We start from the raw sequence: 6,967 nt of genomic DNA, 5'->3' as shown, positions 1-6,967 counted from the left end.
TGGGCCCCCTGGTGGCTCTCCAACGCCCATCTTCTCCTATATGAGGTCTTTCGATGAGAAAAAAATAAGGAGGAACTTTTCGGGACGAGACTCCGCCGCCACAAGGCGGAACCTTGGCGGATCCAATCTAAAGCTCCGGCAGAGCTGTTCTGCCGGGGATACTTCCCTCCCGGAGGGGGAAATCATCACCATCGTCATCACCAACGCTCCTCTCATCAGGAGAGGGAAATCTCCATCAACATCTTCACCAGCACCATCTCATCTCCAAACCCTAGTTCATCTCTTGTATCCAATTCTTGTCTCAAAGTCCGGCATTGGTGCTAGTAGGTTGCTAGTAGTGTTGATTACTCCTTATAGTTGATGCTAGTTGGTTTATTTGGTGGAAGATCATATGTTCAGATCCTATATGCATATTATTACCCCTCTGATTATGAACATGAATATGCTTTGTGAGTAATTACGTTTGTTCCTGAGGACAAGGGAGAAGTCTTGCTATTAGTAGTCATGTGAATTTGGTATTCATTTGATATTTTGATAAGATGTATGTTGTCTAGCCTCTAGTGGTGTTATGTGAACATCGACTACATAACACTTCACCATTATTTGGGCCTAGAGGAAGGCATTGGGAAGTAATAAGTAGATGATGGGTTGCTAGAGTGACAGAAGCTTAAACCCCAGTTTATGCGTTGCTTCGTAAGGGGCTGATTTGGATCCACATGTTTCATGCTATGGTTAGGTTTACCTTAATACTTTTGTTGTAGTTGCGGATGCTCGCAATATAGGTTAATCATAAGTGGGATGCTTGTTCAAGTAAGAACAGCACCCAAGCACCGGTCCACCCACATATCAACTTATCAAAGTATCGAATGTGAATCATATGAACGTGATGAAAACTAGCTTGACGATATTCCCATGTGTCCTCGGGAGCGCTTTTCCTATTATAAGAGTTTGTTCCGGCTTGTCCTTTGCTACAAAAGGATTGGGCCATCTTGCTGCACTTTATTTACTTTTGTTACTTGTTGCTCGTTACAACCTATCCTATCACAAAACTATCTGTTACCACTTATTTTAGTACTTGCAGAGAATACCTTGCTAAAAACCGCTTATCATTTCCTTCTGCTTCTCATTGGGTTCGACACTCTTACTTATCGAAAGGACTATGATAGATCCCCTATACATGTGGGTCATCAATGGCATGCCAAGGACGACTAGTTGCTAAAATATCCTGCCATATATTTATTGTGACGTAGATTGCCATGGTCTAGTAGCCAATCTGTTAGGTGAAATAGCTCTACACTGTTTTATACTCGATCTTTGTTGCTGCGATGGCCTTCGATGGTTTGATGGTTGTGTGCTCGGCCTCATTGACTGCTGAAACAGCCTGCAGTAATTTGGCACTCAAATTTGTTTGCTGAATTAGCTTTACTTATATTTCGTTACTTAGATCTGCTCGTCCAAATATCTTGCCATAGCTTTAGACATCGACCTAGGTATTATTTTTTTCTGGACTTCATAAAAAAGCATATATGTTTTTCCTGTAATATCTAGTAGAAGAACTAATTTGTATGTCTAACAGATGGACAGGACTTGGATAACTTCTGCTCGAAGATTCTCCATTGCATATGTCGAGGGGGTTGAAAACTTCATGAACTTTATCAGAGTTGAGTACGGTGGTCCAAAATCAGATGTGCTCTGCCCATGTAGCAATTGTATGAATTCAGTTACAAGACCCCAGTCAACCGTGCAAAATCATCTACACTTGTATGGGATGTCGGTCACATATACTAGGTGGGTTCATCATGGTGAAGCTGCGAATGTCAATGTTATTGACTACGTGGAAGCAGCAGATCACCATCTTGATCTGCCTGATGCTCAGGTGGAAGAGGAGGAGGAGGTGGTGGTGGCGGAGCCAGTGAGTTTGACCAACATTGAAACAATGCTAAAAAATGCTCATGCATTCCGTGGACTTTCACCTGCAGAAGAAAAACGGTGGGCCCCCATGTTGGAACAATGCAACGTTGCTGTCACCCCAGGAAATAAGCTGTCAGTATTCTCAGCTATGGTCACCTTTCTTCAGGTGAAGACATCTGAGCGGATGACCAGCAAATCATTCGATGCGATGTTTGCTGCTTTCCGCAAATCTTTCCCAGATGCGTTTGAGCTGCCACACACCTATAGTAAAATGAAGAATTTCCTTCGTGCGGTTGGAATTGGATATGATATGATCCATGCTTGTAAGAATAATTGTGTTCTGTTCCGGAAGGATTATGCCAACTTAAGTGAATGCCCGAAATGCAAATCATCAAGATGGAAAGATGGCGATGCTGTGAAGAGGATTCCTCATAATGTTCTGAGACATTTTCCAATTACACCAAGATTGCAGAGGTTGTTTCATGATGCTGAAACAAGAGAGGATGTATTGTGGCATTCTAGGAACCAGGAGTACAGAGATCAGAATGTAATGAGCCATCCATCTCATGGTAGTGAGTGGAAAAGCTTCAATGATAAACACAAAGAGTTTGCTGCTGACCCGAGAAACATTAGACTTGGATTAGCTTCAAATGGATTTAACCCATTTGGCCACCAGAGCGCCACATATAGCATGTGGCTAGTGCTTGTTATCCCTTACAACATGCCTCCAAATGTCTGCACCAAAGAATCAAACTACATGATGGCCTTGCTCATCCCAGGTCCAAAAAGTCCTGGAAAGGATTTTGATTTGTTCATGGAACCTCTTGTGGAGGAACTTCAACCGCTATGGAAGGGTGTTCTGACTCGAGACCTATATAGCAGCCCGCCAGCTGATTTCTTTCCGTGTGTTGTTATAATTTGGTGCATCCATCGTTATCCAGCTTTGGGCACTATGTCAGGGAGAACGACACATGGTTACAATGCATGTGTTCGCTGTGACAGGAATCCGCTGTCATACGCAATACTTAGCAAGATCTGTTACATTGTACATTGTTGTTTCCTTGCCAAAGACAAGCCGCATCCTATAAAATACCGGAGACATGTGTTCAATGCAAAGCATGAAAACCGTGATGCGCCAAAGAGGCTCACCGCCGATGAGTTGCAAGTGGAATTAGAGAAGGTCAGGCATATTACACCAGGAAACCATCCTGGTAATGGTAGTGGGAAAAGGAAGTGTGGCAGGGTAGAAGAGAGATTATTGTTTACACGCAGGTCCACTTTGTGGGACTTGGAGTATTGGAAAGATTTGGATCTGCGGCATAATCTTGATGTGATGCACATCAAGAAAAATATATGTGATAGCATTATCGGCACACTTCTTGATATTGAAGGCAAGACGAAAGATACCTTAAAATCTAGGATTGATTTGACACACCTGGGTATCAGAAAGGATTTGCAGGTGCAAGATGAAGGTAAACCACGGGATATGGCACCATCTGTGTACATCTTGGATAAGGTAAAAAGAAAAGAATTCTGCGAGGTCCTGTCACGTGTGAGATTCCCACATGGATTTGCTTCCAACCCTGAAAGGAGAGTTAGTGCAGATGTAAACAAGGTACAAGGGTTGAAAACTCATGACTGCCACGTCCTACTTCAAAGGCTTTTACCTGCTATCCTTAGAGGATTGGGCCGCCCTGACGTATACAGAGCAGTTGCAGAGTTGGGACAATTCTTCAGGGAACTCTGCAGTAGGAATATCAGGATAGATGCTTTGGAGCGTCATAGAGACAAGATACCAACTATCCTATGCAACCTTGAGAAGACATATCCTCCAGCCTTCTTTGATGTGATGGTGCATTTGGCTGTTCATCTACCTGATGAGGCACTACTTAGAGGTCCAGTACAGTATGGCTGGATGTACCCTATTGAAAGGTGGCTAGGCACTTTCAAGGGCTATGTTAGGAACAGATCTAGACCTGAGGGTTCCATTGCAGAGGCCTACATTGCTACAAAAGCGTTGACATTCTGCTCATAATACATTGAAACAGCTGATCAGCTTAGCAAAGAGGTGGGTGAAGACAATCCCGGGCTCAATGTTTTCGATTATTCTATTCGAGTTACAGGGAAGAGTCGACAAGAGGACAAACCTAAAGATTTGGACAAAATTGTTTGGTATGTGTTGAATAATTGTCTTGAGATACTACCTTATATCAAGTAAGTGCAGTACTGCAGCTTATAGATCGTAATCTAGTAAACTTGCAGCACATTCTTATATATTTAGATGTTTGACGCAATCACTATGTTGTGCAGCATCTACAAAGAGGAGTTACTGCCGCAAAATCCAAGAAACATTGACAAACTGGTTATGGTAGGATTTGCGAAATGGTTCAAGAACCATGTAAGCTCTTGAAGTGCACTGTCAGATTTTTAAATATATTGAGTACATAAGATGATCAGCTTGTCCATTTTCTAACCATAGGTTAAGAAGATGCGGGAGGATGGGCAGGCAGTTGATGATGCCCTTTACTCACTAGCAATGGGTCCTGATACTCGGGTAAGACATTATGAATATTGCGTTGTTGGAGATGTGCGCTACAACACCCTCGCACGAGACGAAGGCAGGAAGACACAAAACAGTGCCATCATGAGCACGGATACGTATGACAAAGAGACAACTGAAATGTATGCTAACGTAACAGACATTGTTCAGTTGCAGTATATCTCCAGTTTCGAGGATCATCGGTGTGTCGTTCTGTTGTGTTGTCGTTGGTATAACCTGTTTTCCAGGATCGCAAAACCCAGAGCTAATGATTATTTCAAATCCATCAATGTCAAGGAGGTGTACCAGACCAACGAGCCTTTTATTTTGGAAAATCAAGCAACACATATATTTTTCTTGGAAGACACATTTGCACGTAGCGATGACTGGAGAGTATTGCAAAGGTTTGACCAGAGGAATTTGTTTAATGAAGTTGCACAACAAGATGATGCTTACACTGCTCCTGATGTACAAGATAACACAGATGTTCCTAATATCTTTGAGAACCATCACGTCAATGACGCCGGCGAAAAGATTGTCTGTCATGCTGTGGACATACAAGAGTTGATCAAGCAGAAGCCAACGTTTGAGGATGTTGAGGACGAAGAAGAAGATGACACCGTGGGGAATTACGATTCAGACTGATACACATGGAGAAGATGTTGACGCTGCTGCTGCGGATGATGATTACATTGCTTTTGTCGTATTTGCCTGTCAGAAGACGTTTTTATCTACTATGTGAAATTGTGTTTGCTATGACAACTGAAACCTGATGAACATGTTGTTTAGTATTTTGCTGTGAGAACATCACTTGTTATGTATGCTGATTTGTGTTTGGTGATTGTATGACAACTAAAACATGATGACATTGTTGTTTAGTTGTACTCATATTTGGCTGTGAAACTTGAATTTGATGACATAGTTTGATGTTGGACTGCAATTTTCTCGACGTCTTCGAATGAGAACAAAGCTGACCCGATAGGGCCTCTGCTATTTATTTATTTATATGAGAAAAAGGTGATACCCCCTGATTTTCGTTAATAGAAATCATTAGATGTTCACAACACTACGCCCAGCCTACTACACAGGTTTCATTCATTACTAGTTTCAGCAAAGTGCTCATGTCGTAGCCACTGAATACATCACGACTGCTGCATACACTGCAAATAAAGAGACAATCATCCTACAGAGCACATCGATTTTGCCCATTATCTTCACAAGCTCTTTCATCTCCTCATTGCTGTCAAGCCCGTTCAGTAGCTGTTGCTTGGCCATGATCAGAGGAACTGCATCTTTAACCTTCTGCTCTGCATCTTCCTCTTATGTCGTTCCTTTAGTTACTTGTCCAACACCCCAACCTGCTGGTATTGGGATTCCTCGGCTAACCAAATAATCAGCATAGTTGCATTCCCCCACATCAGCAACTTCCCAGAAATACAAATCACACGAATCTTCCCTTTTCTGCACGAATCAAATTGGAAGATCATCAACCAAACTGTTAAAAAAATCAGCAACTGAAAGCGGCAGAACAACACTTAAACATATTATTACCCCATGATTCGGGCATTTGTAGAAGACTCGGCCAGGGTTGCTGATTGTGGTTGAGACGCGACGGATGACTCTGCGTGATTTGCAGCAGTGGCACCACACCAACGGCAGCGGGTTGCGATGAGCAATCGGCTGCGGTGCGCGTGCCAGCGGGGGTGTGATGAGACCCACAGGCGATGGTACGGGTGGCGACTTGGCGCATATCTGGTTGTTGCCTGCTGAAGAGCAGGTGGACGAGCAGTCAGCGGACATGGTTGTTGCGGTAGAGCTTCTGATGCTAGGTAGAGTAAGTAGAGAAGAGGATAAGCGAACGTTGGATATGTCAGTTTCATTACTTGCAGAGTAGCATAGCACCATATATAGTCATAGTCTAGGTTTGGATTCAAACCAGCTACAGGAGCACGTCTTTCTTTTTTCTAAAACTCGGCAACGTCTCTTTACTGGTACACTACCTTGTTCTGTACGCCTTCCCAAGTCTTTGATTTTCTTTCTATATATAAAAAAGTATGCTACTTGGTGTCCGCTTAGTCAACAAACGATTGTGCCAACCTTGACCGTTGGATTGACATTCAATGTCTATCGCGTTTCTTCAGTCTCTTCTTCCTCGAGCCGCCAAAGCCAAGCCAGCGCCGGCGGGACCGCCTGCTCCCGCCTCCCACGGCTGGCTGTGATCTTCCCCAGCTCCTGTTCGTTCCCGTCCAAGGCCTCACCATCGTCCTCCGCCTTGGTTCGCTCGTTGCGGCATCGCCCTCCGGTGTTGTCAACATGGTCAACAACCGAGAGGAATAAGGAGATGATTGTACATGCTGAGGATGACAGTTGGGACCCAGCAGCGCGCGCAGTAATTTTGTTTTTTCGGGACGGAGAAGGGTATGAACTGGGTTGTGCGGGACCTGTGGCCCGTCTAGCCAGGCTTTTATTTCATATGTTTAGCACATGACCAGCCCAGTTTGTTTTTTTCCTTTCTGA

The sequence above is a fragment of the Triticum aestivum genome, chromosome 2A (genome assembly GCF_018294505.1).
Source record: "Triticum aestivum cultivar Chinese Spring chromosome 2A, IWGSC CS RefSeq v2.1, whole genome shotgun sequence".
NCBI classification, from domain to species: domain Eukaryota; kingdom Viridiplantae; phylum Streptophyta; class Magnoliopsida; order Poales; family Poaceae; genus Triticum; species Triticum aestivum.
The sequence above is the reverse complement of the archived record's forward strand: the minus strand, read 5'-3'. Positions refer to the sequence as shown.